Below are 17,155 nucleotides of genomic sequence, written 5' to 3' on the forward strand. Positions count from 1 at the left end.
ACTTATTCTACACCTCTCATGTCTCTTCACAGCGCCAGACTAGAGTCAAGCTCAACAGGGTCTTCTTTCCCCGCTGATTCTGCCAAGCCCGTTCCCTTGGCTGTGGTTTCGCTAGATAGTAGGTAGGGACAGTGGGAATCTCGTTCATCCATTCATGCGCGTCACTAATTAGATGACGAGGCATTTGGCTATTCATGTACATGCGTGACTTCCTGCCCTTTCCTGGTTACTCTTAGCAGCCAGTCCGCATCCATGTCCGATAATAAAAAATTAAAATTAAGTATATATCAATTAATAATTTAAAAATACAAATTAAAATTAATCCATTTAATAAGTATTTATTATATATATTAAAACCATCTTCTAAAAGGACAGATAGTAAATAGCAATAGAATTTAAAACATGGAAACAAAAATAGCTAAAATTTAGTTTTAGCAAGATACATGGAATGGAAACTCCGGGATCTTTACCAGTCACTGAACATAGCCATCATGTCAACTGTAGAATATAAAACGAGTCTACATGTATTTTCTTTAAAATTTTTCCCTCTATCAATACCTAAAATCTGTAACAAATCAGCATTTTCCTCATTCCACTTGCCACGCGCCCCAACTACAAACCCAAAGAAGTGGATATTTTTACCTCCCATCAACTCTCTGATCTCATCCTCTAATTCAAGGTAATAGGTCACCTTTTCTTCATGAGCTTGCTTCAAACTCCCTGCATTGTCCTCCCATCGCACTGTGACATTGACCACCACTACCGTATCTTCCTTTATGAATATAATATCCGGTTTTCTCAATTTGCCTTTGCTATTTCTCAAATGGGGTTCAGCCATTGCCTTCCAACCTAATGTAGTTACCTTATCTATTACTGCCAAAACCACTCTATTATGTCGTTTTATTCTTATCTCCTTTGTTTTATAACATTGGCCAGAAATGTGTGGAATAGTCTCTTGAACCTTACCACACCATCTACAAAGAGCGTTTACTCCACCCCTACCTCTCGCTAACATTTCCCTCGTAGGATAGATATTCGCTCTAAGTTGCAGTGCCGCTATATATACCACAGACTTAATTTTATCTGAATTTTTAAAAATCAAATTACTAATTCTATCATTCTTAAAATATTTAATCCCTATTCCTTGACATCTCATCTCAGACCATCTTAAAAACTCCTCTTCTCTCCATTTCCTAGGGTGAGAAGTTACTGCACTAAATACCAATATTTTATCGATAAGATTTTCTCGCGCATACAAATAGGATAAATCTACCCAATTATCTCTAGAAACAATATGACACCTCCATTTGCGAATTAACATATTAGGAATTTGTATACTAAATTTAGTAAGAGTTAACCCTCCATCTCTCCCTCTAGAATAAAGTAATCCGTCAGTAGTACATTGCGGTAAATGTAGAATCTCCTTCACTATCTTCCTAACTAAAATATCCAAATCATCTAAAAGGTTAAAAGAAGGCTCCATTAAAAGCAAATTATAAAATAGTTTCGGTAGAATATATGTCTGCAGGATAAAGAATTTTTGAGCTGGTTTCAAAGGAGCTTCAGTTAACCTCTCACTCCAATCCTTCAGCTTCTCTTTCAGCGAAGGTCCACCTACACCTATCCAAGGATCTATTCTAGCACCTAAGTACTTCTCAAAATCCCCTGGTTGGACATATTCTATCTCCTCAGTCCCTATTTTCCACTTTTCCTTAGGATTCACTACATAAGTCTTATATTTGGTTAAAATGTGAAAACCTTTTGTTTTTATCACATTTACCCGAAGATTGATACTGTTACAAAAACCCTCTAAAATACCCAACTTTCTCCTCATCCCTTCATAAGAACTGCTTAAAATAGCCACATCATCCGCAAAGGCCAATGACATGACTTTATTGCCTTGGACATAAAAACCACTCCCTTCTAATTCCAATTTAGTTAAAAGCGGGTCCATGGCAATATTAAATAAAACAGAGGACAAAGGGTTACCCTGTTTAACCCCTTTTCTAATTAAAATAGACTCAGAATAAATATCACCCACCCACACCCTTGTTGTGCAATTATCATATAGGTCTCTAATAATTTCAGTAAAATTTTGATCTACTCCAAATCTTTTAAGACCACCTACTATATGTCCATGTCCCACCAAGTCGAACGCTTTAGCCAGATCTACAAACACTATAACTATCTCATTTCCATTGCATTTGGCTCCTTTCATTAAATTATCCAAAATCACGATATTCTCCTCACATCCAGAGGCAGCTATAAAATCTTTCTGTCTACTACATATTTTAACTGCCTCCGACAATCTTTTAGCTAAAATCTTGGTGTAAGATCTTATCCATATAGATCGAATTGTTAGCGGTCTCGAGGAGATCAACTTCTTTAACTCCTCCTCATCCTCTGTCTTCGGAATTAAAATCGTCCTATTTTCCTTAAAATCATTAGGGACCTGTCCATCTAAAAACTATATATTAAAAATTTTCGTGAGAATTAGGGAGTCTAAATTAAAAATGTCCCATAAATCGCTCACTTTTGTTTTATCTGGGCCAGGGGCGCTATCTCTTTTAATTTCCCTCAAAACATTCCTAACTTCATCCACAGAGATAAGACTCAGTAATATATCATTATCTGCCTTCTCTGTGGATGAAGGACACCCTACTATACTCCCATGTCCAATCTCTCCCAAAATATCTACATAATACCTTTTTATTTCATCCATGGGGATCCCACACTTCACTTTATCCGGTTCACTCATTATAACACGAGCCAACCTTCTTCTATCTTTGTCAAATAGTTGCTGATAAAACTTATATTTTGCTTTTTTCGTAGCATACTTCCTAAGCGCATTAGACTGCTTCTTCCTTTCCCTCTTTCCTATCTTTCCTCTTCCCTTATCCCTAACCTCTATCTGTTTTTCATTACCAATATCTTTTCTTTCTACTAATGAAAAACATTTTTTCTTACCTAGCCCAACCCAGGGCTTTAGTTGAACCTTCCTTCAATAACCCTTCAATTTCTGTTAAACTATTTATTATTTCCTTTCCATCCCTACTCTGTTTCCCTCGCTTACAAATTTGACCTACTTGATCCAATTCTAAATGTCCTTTTAGTGGTAAAATCTTTTCTTTTGGAGGAGCTTCTAATATACTATCTATAATTTCTCCTACCTCAATTCCTCCATTCATATCTTTATCACTAACCTTTTCTTTGCTAATCCACGTCTTTTGTCTGATATTTGTTTATTAGTTTTAGTCTTCAGCTCAACCTCTACACATTTATTAATATTCCTTTTTCCTGCATACTTCCTCTCTAATTCTATAAGTTGCTCATTTTCCTCATCAGTCCATATCCGCATACGAGACAATCCTTCTTTAACCTTCCTCTTAACAACCATAGCATCCTTCCTCCGTTCATTCCTAATAATTGGGTGTCTATGTCTGCAGTGTTGACTGAGACCCGACTGAGTATGGAACGCAAGCCCACAAACAGAACAGGTATGACTCTTTATCGGGGTATCCACTTCCCTGGGCACACACTTGGGATAGTGGCAAGCTATATTATGAAATTGAGAAGATTTCCCACATTTACTACATAATACCCGCGTGGCCTTACTTCGATGTACCACATTGATATGTTTGGCCCATTTACCAAATGATGCTAAAATCTGGGGACAAATAGGACAATTAAATTTATCAATGGGATATTCTAAATAGAAAGCCCCATTTTTCCAAGAGCTACTCTCTGATGCATTAATTTTATCATCCATACTATTTTCAATATCCCTACTAAAATCCCTCTTCAACTTAAACAAATTAAAATCCTTTTGTAAATCACAATTAAAATCTCCAGGTTCCCTAACATATGGATCATCAGATGTGCTCAAATACTTAAAATCTGGATCAATATTGTCCATAAATAAATTATTAAAAGCACTCCCAGTAAAAACCATTGGTAAAATAGATAAAATCTCCTCACCTTGGTCCTTACCAAAATTCTTCTCTTCCAACTGGAAGGACTTGGTTCTCAATCGCATTCTCATGAGACTTCATTTCAATCCTTCCAGTTTTATCCATTAGTCCAGCGACTCTAATCACTCCCCTACCATATTTTACACTGTTGGCCGGGGCATCAAAGCCGGCAGCGGGGGCGTTTTTAACCAGTCCAGCGCCAATCCGGTATGTAAATATAAATTTCTTTTTTCCATGTCTAATAGATATACCCTTCTCAGTGGGAAACTAACCCGTACCTGGGGGAGGCTACCCTTACCAGGGGGGCAAAACATGAAGGGGTTGCCCAACCCCATCCCACACCCCAAAAGGGATGTGGGTCCGTCCTCTGCAATCCGCCTGGCTATCCAAGCCAGTTACCGACTCTCACCATGAGGAGGTAGCGGTTGGACTTGCAATCTAGAGGCTTTCCTCAAATGAGGAGTCCCAATCAGCATAACCTCGAGCTCTAAGAGGCATGGAGAAAAGGCTCAGATCTTGGTAGGGATTGCCCCTATTGGCTAGGCTCATGCCCATCTCCACCTCACTGATAACCCATCCTCTCACTACCCTCAGGCAATGTAACCGTCCGAGCTCGAGAACTGAGAGGGTCCAGAGACGCATGGACAGCCATTAAGAGAGTCAAATATAGTCTCCCACACATTACCACACCACCTACCAAAAGCATTTACTCCCCCTCTTTCTCTTGCTAGTGTCTCCCCAGTAGGGTAAATGTTTGCTCTAAGTTGTAATGCTGCGATATATGCAGAAGACTTAATTTTACTAGAATTTTTAAATATCGAATTACTAATTATGTCATTTTTAAAATACTTTATCCCTACTCCCTGGCACCTCATCTCTGACCATCTCAACAATTCCTCCTCTCTCCATTTCCTGAGATGAGGTATTGCTGCATTAAACAACAATATCTTATCAATAAGATTTTCTTCCACATATAGATAAGAGAAATCTGTCCAATTATCTCTTGAGACAATATGTCTCCTCTATTTTCGAACTAACATATTTGGAATTTGCATGCAAAACTTGTGAGTGCAAGACCTCTGTCCCTCCCTCTTGAATAAAATAGTCCATCAGTGGTACACAGAGGTAAATATAAAATTTGTTTAACTATTTTTCTAACTAAAATATCCAAATCATTTACAAGATTAAAAGGGGGTTCTATTAAAAGCAAATTATAAAATAGCCTTGGTAAAATGAATGTTTGTAAAATCAATAGTTTCTGAGCCGATTTCAAAGGGGCCTTAATCAAACTCTTGCTCTAATCTTTCAGTTTCTCCTTAAGTAATAGTCCTCCTACCCCTATCCAGGGATCTATTCTTGCACCTAAATATTTTTCAAAATCCCCTGGTTGGATGAATTCAATTTCCTCAGTCCCTATCTTCCAAATATCTTTAGGATTTACTACATAAGTTTTATACTTAGTTAAAATATGAAAACCTTTTGTTTTCTTCACATTCATATGAAGATTAATAGTATTACAAAAACCCTCTAAAATACCCAGATTTTTTATCATCCCTTGATATGAGCTACTTAAATTTGCCACGTCATCAGCAAAAGCCAATGACATGACATTATTACCCTGAACATAAAAACTACTCCCTTCTAGTTCTAATCTAGTTAAAAGGGGATCTATAGTGATATTAAATAAAATAGGAGACAAGGGTTCACCCTGTTTGACCCCACTCCTAATTAAAATAGACTCGGTATATTTGTCACCCACCCACACCCTCGTGGTACAATTGTCATATAAGTCCCTTATAATTCCAATAAAATGTTCATCTGTATCAAATCTTCTAAGGCCAACTATTCTATGTCCATTCCCCACAAAGTCAAATGCTTTAGCTAAATCTACAAATACTATTGCTATTTCATCCCCATTACATTTGGCTTCTTTTATCAAATGATCTAAAATGACAATATTCTCCTCTCAGACACGGGCAGATATAAACCGTTTTTGCCTACTACCTATTTTAACTGCTACCATTAATTTTTTTGCTAAAATCTCAGTAGAGATTCTTATCCATACGGACCCAATCGTTAAAGGTCTCCAGGAGGTTAACTTCCTCAGTTCTTCCTCATCTCGCATCTTTGGAATTAAAATCGTTCGGTTTCCCTTAAAATCATCAGGGACCTGTCCATTTAAAAACCATATATTAAAAATGTTTGTGAGAATTAAGGAGTCTAGATTAAAAATATCCCATAGATTGCTCACTTTTATTCTGTCTTGGCCAGGGGCACTATCTTTTCCAATTTCCCTTAACGCTTCCCTAATTTCATCCACAGAGATAAGACTCATTAATACATCATTATCCGCATTCTCTGTGGATGAAGGCCACCCTACTGTATTTCCATGTCCAGTTCTTCCCAATATATCTATCTAATACTCCTCCAGTTCATTCATGGGGATATCACACTTAGCTTTATCTGGCTCTCCCATTATAATACGAGCTAATCTTCTATCCTTATCAAATAATGGTTGGTAAAACTTATATTTTGCTTTCTTAGTAGCATATTTCCTAATTGTATTGGCTATTTCCTTCTCTCACCTTTTCTTATCTTCCCTCTCCCCTTATTCCTCGACTCTACTTGTTTCTCATTTCTAATATCCTTTCCCTCTACTAATGACTAACACAGTTTTTCTAACATAGCCCATCCTAGAGCTTTAGTTAGAATTTCCTTTAGTAACCCTTCAATTTCACCTAGGCTATTTACTATTTTCCTTCCTTCCCTACTTTGTTTTCCCTGCTTATAAATTTTGACCACTTGATCCAAATCTGGATGTCCTTTTAAAGGTAAAATCCTTTCTCTCGGGGGAGGGACTTCTAATATATTTTCTTTAATTTGTTCTACCTCTATTGCTTCATCCTTATCTTCCACTATCACCAATTTTTTTTGCTAATTCTCATATTTTGTCTGATATTTATTAGTTTTAGTTCTCAACTCACTCTCTATGCATTTATTTATATTCCTTTTCCCTATATATGTCTCTCTAATTGTATGAGTTCCTCAACCTCATCAGCAGTCCATATTCGAGATTAAGATGATCCCTCTCTACTCTTATTCTTAGCAGCCATATCGTATTTTCTTTGTTCATTCCTAACGGCGGGGTGTCTATGTCTACAGTGTTGGATTTAGTGTGGATTTAGTGTGGAATGCAGGCCCACAGACAGAAAAGGTATGGCTCTTCACTAGGGTATCCACCTCCCTGGGCGTGCACTTGGGTAGTGGCAGGCTATATTCTGATACTGAGAAGATTTTCCTCTTTTTTTACATAATACTCATATGGCCTTACTTTTATGAACCACATTAATGTGTTTAGCCCATTTACCAAATGCTGGTAAAATCTGGGGGCAAATTGTACAATTAAAATTATCTACAGTAAAAAACTCATCTTTCCATGAGCTGCTTTTTGATATATTTAAATTATTACCAGTACTGTCTCTAAAATCCCTATTAAAATCCCTATTCAAAGTAAAAGAAATTTTTGAAACAAGACTATTTAATGAATTAATATTAAAATGTCCAGGTTCTTTAAAATACAGATCGTCGAATGTACTCAAATACTCAAAATCTGGATTAAAATTGTCCATAGATAAATTATTAAAAGTGTCCTTTGTATAAACCCTAGGTAAGATAGATAAAATCTCCTCACCTTGATCCTTGCCTATCATCTCCTCTTCCTCCACTCCCTTTTCCACTGGGAGGACTCGATTCTCATTCTCATTCTCATTCCGAGACTTCATCTCAGTCCACACAGTCTTATTCATAGGTCCAGCGACCCTAATCACACCCCTAATATATTTGACACTGTCAGGCAGGGCATCGAAGCCGACAGCTGGGGCGTTGTTAACCGGGTCCGGTGCCACTCTAGTATAAAAATATCAATTACTTTTTTCCATGATTAAAAGATATAAGGTTCTCAGGGGGAACCTAACCTTACCTGGGGGAATCTAATCCTTACCAGGGGGAGTCAACCCGTATCTGGGGAGGCTACCCTTACCAGGGGAGCAACTGTGTGAGATCTTATGGGGCTGACCAACCCTATCTCACACTCCAAAGGGATGTGGGCTCATCCTCTGCAATACGCCCGGCTAGCCAAGCCGGTTACCAACTCTCAGCACAAGGTGAGTCATAGTTACTCCTGCCGTATACCCGCGCTTCATTGAATTTCTTCACTTTGACATTCAGAGCACTGGGCAGAAATCACATTGCGTCAACACCCACCGCAGGGCTTCGCGATGCTTTATTTTAGTTAAACAGCCGGATTCCCTGGTCCTCACCAGTTCTAATTCAGCTGCTAGGCGCCGCCCCACGTGGAACGCTGGCCCCCTCCATCCCCAGGGAGCGGGAGAGGCAAGCGATGCCCTCTGCAGCTGGGGTGATCCACACGAAGGGCCCGGCTCACATTCAGAGTGTCTTGCACCCAGTCCTCATTGACTCTGAAAAGGGATTTATTTCAAATCCCTTTACTTCTGTGGCTGGTACAATGTAAGGACCATGTGATTTCAATAGTTGTGAGACTGGGGTTGTGGATGTTGTAACCATATCTCAGATTGAATAACGATTTTATATCTGATTACAGGCAGCTTCCCCAAAGCAAAGCCAATTGGTTCTTCCCTAAAATTGGTAATCCTGGGCAGCAGTTCTCCTCTGTTTTCCATGCCAGAAAAGTTCTCTGTGGTATGATACAGGAGTAAGTGACAGGTAGAAACCCCCACATCATTCATGGTGCAGGGAGCCAGGTTTGCTGTTCAAATTCTGTATTTCACCAATGTCCAGGTCTGGGAATGTCCAACAAAGGCAATTCTAATGGAGGATGGATGCAAGGGTGGGAATTAAGAGAATTTTGAGGATCTTTGAGGAAAAGAGACTTTACTGTCAAGGTTTGTCTCTGTTCCTATTTCACCTTGTGGTATTGTGTGAAGGAATAACTGTTTATTTTTCTGTTAATTAACCTGTAAGCATCAGTCAATCAATTGTAAACGTTAGTGTCACTTGAATTTCCCATCTGCTAGCCAGAATGAACTGAAGTTTATGACTTTCTGGGAAATGCAGAGATATTAAATTGGGGGATTTCAATGGCTGCATTTGTGGGTGGATATTTTACATTCAGATCTCAGTGCATGGAGTAAAATACTAAGACAATGTCTGTACTACAGGAGTCTGTCAACCAAACTTACACGGTTATTACATCTCCTGGGTGACTGCACACTTGGCTCCTTGTATCGGCAAAGCACATCCTCGGTCATATGCCATGAGATCCAGCTAGGTCGGGGTTGTCCTGGGCTCTGTGGGGGGAGGGTTCATCTGAGAGAAGGGACAGACTAGGGGATTTTGTCTCTGATATTTAAAGGCTTTGTTAGCGAGAAGCTGTAAGTTACATGCTGGGGGTGACAGTGGGGTTTGAGCTGGGGCAGCAGCAGCAAGGGAGCAATGTGTGTATGAGGTGGGGGAGATTCACTTGGTAAAAATGAAAATGCCAACCCCCTCTCTCTGCTTGAGCAAAAGCCTCTCATTTATCTCCAAAACTCCGCTCCATGAAAATGTCCACCTGTACTGAGAGACCCCCTCACTCCCATGGAGATTTGTAATGGTTTCGACTCTTCCTTGGCCTTGTCCAAACAGTTTTCCTAGACAAATTATCAAGGACATTTCAAATGAGAAAAACAAAAGCTAAATGAAAACCAGAGAAACCCCCACCAAACCCTGTTTGGGTCTGATTTTTTCAACTGAAATTTGGAGACAATAAACCTCATCCCTCTGTTGGCCAGAAACCAAAGCTAGACCTCCCCTGTAGCTGTGACTTCTGCTACTGAACCACCAATGCTCTAACTCAGAGGTTCTCAAATTCCATGTGTTTTTTGGAAATATGCTTAAAAATGTGAATGTGATATAACTGGAATATGCTTTATGCAAAAGGTCTCTTATAAGATATCATTACTGTGAACATGTGGGACCTGGGCTCGACCCTCTCCGAGGGGCAGAGGGGAGTCACACCGGCTCGCTACACGTTCTCTGGCCAGGCTGGCCCCCTGGCTCCGATCCTGGGGCGACAAACACAAAGTCACAAGGCCCGGGTCTCCGGGTTCAGGGCAGAGCAACAATACAGAGTCAAAGGGGGCTCAGGCCCTTTGCTTCAGGGCTGAGCAACAATACAGAGTCAAAGGGGTTCAGGCCTTCTGCTTCAGGGCTGAGCAAAGCACTGGATTTCGGAGGCTCAGTAGAAAGGCCTCCTCAGGCCCGTGAGAGGGGGAGTCTGCCACCCCTGGGAGGGTGGCAGGGGGAACGCAGGCCCTCCCACTCCACTGCGTCCCAGCCCGGGGCCCTAGCAGCGGCCGAGACTCGCTGCTGTCAGTGGGAATCTTGCCTGCAACACACTGACATAGGCTCGGATATGGTTGCAGCCTGACCAGAGTTGGCTGCCCCTGGGCTACTTCCGACCTCCCCTGCCGGGTCTACCTGGTCCGTGGGGTCGCCCCACGGGAAGTCCAGCAGCATGGGCTCTTCACGGCCAGGGCTGGGTGGCAGGTCAGGTAGTTCGTCCAGGAAGTCAGGTCCGGCTTGCTCCGGCAGTTCCTCCAGATGACAGCAGGGCTGGGGAAGCTCCAGCAGCTCCCCCGGATCATGGACACGGGGAAGCTCCGGCAGCTGCTCCAGTTAGCGGGCGCGGGGAAGCTCTGGCCAGTTGTGGTGGGTGTCCTGGGTCCTAGAGGGTTCCCAGTCTCGAGCTCCCTGCGGTGGCTGGGGCCCGACTGAGCTCTGACGGCCGGCTTTTGTACTTCCGAGTCGTCACCTGATCCTCTGAGGGGCGGGCTCACTGCACCTTAGCCCCGCCCACTCGGGCTGCTGGCTGGGCGCTCCCGCCCCTGGGCCAGAGGGGAGCCACACCGACTCGCTGCAATTACAAAGCTTATTATCTACTGAGTGTGTTCATCCTATTTGTATGCATGTATCATTCTCGTATCTGAAGCTGGAAATATGAAGTATAACTCTGAGACCTATTGTAATTATGCAAAATGTGGGCCATTAATGGTCCTTTGGAAGCTTGATGGCTCCTATTTACTAGGACAATTGGTTGTAGATGACTCTGTTTACTTGCAAACCTTCCTGGGTGGGTGGAGGCCAGCACAGGAAGAATGGAGGCTGGGGTCTCACAGGACATGTGAACATGTCACCTGATACTGATTATCACTACAAAAGTGTTTTTTCTCCTGCTGATAATAGCCCACTGTCATAACTTAGTCCCAGATTTGGACCTTAGCGTCCAAAATATGGGGGTTAGCATGAAAACCTCCAAGCTTAGTTACCAGCTTGGACCTGGTACGGCTGCCACCACCCAAAAAATTAGAGTGTTTTGGGGCACTCTGGTCCCCACAAAAACCTTCCCTGGGGACCCCAAGACCCAAATCCCTTGAGTCTCACAACAAAAGGAAATAATCCTTTTTCCCTTCCCCCCTTCAGGTGCTCCTGGAGAGATACACAGAAGCAACCTCCGTGAATCCAAGCAGAGGGAGTCCACCCTCTGTAATTCCAGTCCTGGAAACAAAAGCACTTTCCTCTTCACCCAGAGGGAATGCAAAATCAGGCTAGCAAATCCAACACACACATATCTCCCCCTGATTTCTTCCTCCCACCAATTCCCTGGTGAGTACAGACTCAATTTCCCTGAAGTTCCCCACTAAAGAAAAACTCCAACAGGTCTTAAAAGAAAGCTTTATATAAAAAAGAAAGAAAAATACATAAAAAATGGTCTCTCTGTATTAAGGTGACAAATACAGGGTCAATTGCTTAAAAGAATATTGAATAAACAGCCTTATTCAAAAAGAATACAAATCAAAGCACTCCAGCCACTACAGACATGTAAATACAAAAACAACAAAACCATGTTTGGTACTCACAACTTGGAAACAGAAGATTAGAAAACAGAAATCACTTCTCAAAGCTGAGAGAAAAGCAGGCAGACAGACAAAGACTCAGACACAACCTTCCCTCCACCCAGAGTTGAAAAAAATCCGGTTTCCTGATTGGTCCTCTGGTCAGGTGCTTCAGGTGAAAGAGACATTAACCCTTAGCTATCTGTTTATGACACCCACCATAATTGATTAGTCTTGTTTTAGTTAGAATGGAAACATCCATTTTTTCATGTCCCCTGTGTATATATCTCTTCCTACTGTATTTTCCACTGCATGCATCCGATGAAGTGGGTTTTAGCCCATGAAAGCTCATGCTCAAATAAATTTTATTAGTCTCTAAGGTGCCACAAGTACTCATTCTTTTTGCTGATACAGACTAACACTGCGACCCCTCTGAAACCTGTCATTATGCTATCTGGGTACCTATGATGCTCAGCTGTCAGACTGCCCTCTGCACACACAGCTTCTCTCCAGCTGCTTCCCCTCTTTGCGTGTTCTCTCCTCCTCTGTCGCTGGTGCTCTCTCTTTCTCTCCCCCACCTTGGCTTTCCAAGCCCCTGTTGCCTTAGAATTTGACATTCCTGCACATACCCCAGGACTTTACCTAACTGTAGTCAGTTACTTTGTTTGTTCAGCTGCTACCATCTGATAACCAAACATCACATAACTAGGAATAATCTTAAGTAGAGGTGATTATGCTGACCCACTCGGAGTCGCCATAGGTTATGTTCTTGTTAGCGTACACTATAAAAGATGATATAAAGGTACATACATTGGAGCTTTCTGACCGAGGGAGCTTTTCTCAGGGCAAGGAGCTGATATCTGAACAGCACAGAGGAAAATGCAATTCATTTTATGCTGGAACACTCCCTTTTATACCAAGACACTTGGCAGAAAAGTTTGGGGAAGGCAAAACTACAGATAGAGACACCAGGAGGGGAATGGGAGGGGGTTTTTGCCTTGAATTTGGGAGGCCCTAGGTCCTCAGGAAGTGTATAACAAGGATAAAGCATGTTCGGCTAATAGGATGGTGAAATGGTGCTTTGGCGCAATGGTTAAAACGTATAGAAGTGTGAATTCTGGAATCCCCTGTAATTGATTTGATCGGAGCCTGTGTGGTTCAAACCAATGGAGAGAAGCATGTGGAGATGAGGTAAAGAGTAAGTTGACTCATAGTCAGTGTGGGGACGTATAGTAAAGATAATGATTCTGTATAAAAGAAGAAGGTTACTGTGGAACCCACCGTAGCAGCCATCTTGACAATGGACTCCCCTGTGGAAAGGTTCTCCAACCATTTAAGATCTGGAGGAACTGGTACGTCTTGGCACACATGGTGGTATGTTCAGAGGCATATTAAAATTTAATGGGGCCCTGGGCAAAAAGAACATTTGGGCCCCCACACCCTGCGGGCCCAGAGGCACCAGGACTGGGAAGACGGGGGGGCTGTGCTCCCCACTTTTAAAACGGGGAGGCCCATGGCTGCCCACGTTTTATACAAGCTTAGTAGCCTGAGGAAGGCATGGAGCGGCGGCAGCTGCCTCTTCCCTGAACATGTTAAGAGAAATACAGGAGAACATACATTATGTTAAAAGGCCTTGTTATACTAATGTTTCATTGCTAGTGCCTGTAAACAGTATTGAAACTTTTCACAGGGGAAAAGACATTCCAGACCTGATGTGCAGTAGGAAAGGGGAAACTGAGGCACACTACCATATTGCTTTCATGACTAAATGCCAGAAATCTGGGATTATAAACAACATTAATATCTACATTGGTTTAAGGTTAATTGGGTTCCAAACATTTGCCAGAGCGTGTATGGATAAAGTAGCTATGTTCTTTAGTTCTTGGCAAGATCACATGAAACATACAGGAACCATGCTGCAAAAGCTAACCAAGTTATACCTTAAGTTTGTAAAGAGATTCGATCATGTTATTGAACATGACTTTAATAAATCGTTTCTGTTATACACTGGTATGGCTTCTAACCCAACACTGGCTGTAGTGAGACAGACCCAAGAATGGGGAGCTCTTAGGATGCAGTCAGTGATGTTTGTGTCATCCCTTCCTGCATCAATTTTGCATTGGGGGTGTGACGTTATTGGTATAAACTGGAACCATATAGAACATGGTTTGCAACCAAGGTCCTGTAGAGGCACCAAATCTTGTGTAAAGGGGGTCATACAAGGTGTCTAGGACCAGGTTCTGGGTTACTGGTTATGATTATGCTGTTTGTATGTCTGTATCATTTTGTAGTTGAAATTATAAGTATTGGTTGTACACTATATTCAAATTGGTGCTGTAGTCCTGGGTGACACCCCAGACAAGTTGGTGTTAGTTCTGCTTAGCCTGCTTGATGGCCCATTAAGGACCATCAGCTACACAATTGACCCATTGAGAGGAGGCTGATATGCCTTGTAACTCAGCAAAGTATGCAGGACTTGCCCTTGTGACTCCAGACTCCATTTTGCTGTTATTTTCCACAGTAAGAACAAAGAAGGCCTTGGCTACACTACAGAGTTGCAGCGCTGGTGAGGGGGTTACAGCGCTGCAACTTAGGATGTGGCCCCACTTGCAAAGCACGGCCAGCGCTGCAACTCCCTGGTTGCAGCGCTGGCTGTACACCCAGTTGAGCCTCGGATGTAGGGGATCCAGCGCTGGTGATCCAGCGCTGGTCAGCAAGTGTGGACACCCACCAGCGCTTTTATTGACCTCCGGGGTATAAGGAGGTATCCCAGAATTCCTGTCCACAACAAACCGGAAGAAAGGGAGAGCTCGGAGTTCAGCCAAACTGCTTATTTAAAAAACAAACACAGCTCCTGTTTGCTGAGCGAGCTGAGGCAGGCAGGGGAATTACTTTGGAATGTTCACAGCTGTTTGCTTGAAGAGAGAAACAGCACGCTCACACGGCAGAGGGGGAGGGGGAAGTCCGTGTTCAGCAGTTGCTGATCTGGTCTGACGGGTATTTAGCTGTGCATAATTTGCAATTAGTGAATGAGAGAGGAGTGGGGGAAGGGAGTTAGAACTTTTAAAATGATTGAAGGTAGGCACAAGACCTTAGAACTTGCAAGGCAGGGAGCTGAGAACAGTGTCAACTCCAAAAATCCATTCTGTCTGTCTCCTCCACGCTCCCTGTCACATTCCACCCCACTCCCCTCTTTTGAAAAGCACGTTGCAGCCACTTGAATGCTGGGATAGCTGCCCACAATGCACCACTCCCAACAGCGCTGCAAGTGCTGCAAATGTGGCCACACTGCAGCGCTGGTAGCTGTCAGTGTGGCCACACTGCAGCGCTGGCCCTACACAGCTGTACGAACACAGCTGTAACTACCAGCGCTGCAAAACTGTAAGTGTAGCCATATCCGAAGTGTTCTTACACCTGGAAAAGACTATATAAGGCTGATGCCTCATCGCCGTCTTGTCTTCAATCCTGCTTCCTACCTCCAGAGGGACTTTGCTACAAACTGAAGCTCTACACAAGGGACTGATGACCCATCCCAGAGGGGGATGTACTCCAGAGACTTGATTTGAACCTGCAGTTTACTCCATCACTGCTACAAACCTGAACTAAGAACTTTGCCATTACTGTATGTAATTGATTCCATTTAATCAATTCTAGCTCTCATTTCTACCTTTTTCCCTTTATGAATAAACCTTTAGATTTTAGATTCTAAAGGGTTGGCAACAGTGTGATTTGTGGGTAAGATATGATATGTATATTGACCTGGGTCTGGGGCTTGGTCCTTTGGGATCGAGAGAACCTTTTTTTTTTACTGGGGTGTTGGTTGTCATAACCATTCATCCTGAGGATGAGTGCCACTGGTGATGATATGGGGAGACTGGAGTGTCTAAGGAAATTGCTTGTGTGACTTGTGGTTAGCCAGTGGGGTAAAACCGAAGTCATTTTTGTCTGGCTGGTTTGGTTTGCCTTAGAGGTGGAAAAACCCCAGCCTTGGGTTGTGACTGCTCTGTTTGAGCAATTGGTCCTGAATTGGCACTCTCAGTTGGGTCCCGCCAGAACCGTATCGTCACACCCTGTAACATATTCCATCTTAAATTTACAAAGATAATTTTTACTGTTTTTTTCTTTCTTTAATTAAAAGCTTTTCTTGTTAAAGAACCTGTTGGTTTGTTTGTTTGTTTTTTATTCTGGTGTGAGATCCCAGGGGACTGGGGCTGGATTCACCAGGGAATTGGTGGGGAGAAAGAGGTTAATTTCTCTTTGTGTTAGGATTACTTTCTCTTGCAGGGAGAGTCTAGGAGAGGGAGAGAGTAGGAGGAGGGAAGGTGAATTTTCCTCTCTGTTTTAAGATTCAAGGAGTTTGAATCACACAGTGATCTTCCAGGGTAACCCAGGGAGGGGAAGTCTGGGAGACGCAACGGTGATGGAAAGGGTTTACTTTCCTTGTGTTAACATCCAGACGGACTGGGTCTTGGGGGTCCCCAGGCAAGGTTTTCAGGGGACCAGAGTGTACTAGGCATTGGAATTCCTGGTTGGTGGCAGCGCCACAAGTACCAAGCTGGTAATTGAGCTTAGAGGAATTCATGCTGGTACCACATCTTTTGGACGCTAAGATTCAGAGTGTGGGATTATACCATGACAAATCTGAACTTGGATGCACTGGCCGGGTAGACAGGAAAAGCCCTGTGAACTTTTGAATTTCTTTTCCTGTTTTCCTAGGGTGGAGCTGTGATCAGCACGGGTGGCGATGCAGTCCCAAATCCAAAAAGAGCTCCAGCATGGATTGTACGGGAGATACTGGATCTGATCGCTATATGGGGAGACAAATCTGTTCTATCTGAGCTCCGTTACAGAAGATGAAATGACAAAGCATTTGAAAAAATCTCGAGGCTGTGATAGACAGAGTCCACAGCACAGTGCTGTGTGACAAGAGTAACAAAAAGCCAAAGAATCAAATGGACGCTCATGGAGGAAGGGAGGGGGTACTGAGTACTCCAGCTATCCCAGTCCCCAGCAGTCTTCGTAAAGTATTTGCATTCTTGGCTGAGCTCCCAGTGCCTGAGGGGTCAAAAACATTTTCCCCGGTGTTTCAGGGTATATGTCATCAATTTACACCCTTCACCCCACCCCACCCCACCCCACCCCCTGAAAGAAAAGGGAAAAAAACGTTTCTTGCCTTTTTTTTCAATGTCACCCTATGTCTACTGCATGCTGCTGGCAGACGGGGTGCTGCAGCTCTGAACACCAGCATTCCCTTTCTGATGGCAGATGATT

At 42.6% G+C, this 17,155-nt stretch overlaps 1 protein-coding gene and 1 long non-coding RNA gene across 8 annotated transcripts in view; one reads left to right on the forward strand and one right to left on the reverse strand.

Annotated features, from left to right (window-relative positions):
- The window catches only part of LOC115658020 (zinc finger protein 558-like), a 43,162-nt gene extending 26,524 nt beyond the window's left edge, over window positions 1-16,638 (forward strand). The window contains exon 5 of one of the 7 annotated variants that reach the window (XM_030576479.1): window positions 16,601-16,638. The gene's annotated coding sequence lies outside the window, so the exon portion shown is untranslated. Of the gene's footprint in view, window positions 1-8,592; window positions 8,715-11,471; window positions 11,514-15,366; window positions 15,407-16,600 lie in introns of those variants that run through there. The other 6 variants (XM_030576476.1, XM_030576478.1, XM_030576475.1 and 3 more) reach the window with 6 other exon arrangements.
- On the reverse strand, window positions 89-8,236 carry LOC115658022. The gene is made up of 3 exons (XR_004002123.1): window positions 8,132-8,236; window positions 3,380-3,385; window positions 89-188 (listed from the first exon to the last, which is right to left on the reverse strand). It is a non-coding gene; the product is annotated as an uncharacterized LOC115658022 (long non-coding RNA).
- Window positions 16,639-17,155: the final 517 nt, after the last annotated feature.

Source organism: Gopherus evgoodei, chromosome 9 (genome assembly GCF_007399415.2).
Source record: "Gopherus evgoodei ecotype Sinaloan lineage chromosome 9, rGopEvg1_v1.p, whole genome shotgun sequence".
Taxonomy (NCBI): Eukaryota; Metazoa; Chordata; order Testudines; family Testudinidae; genus Gopherus; species Gopherus evgoodei.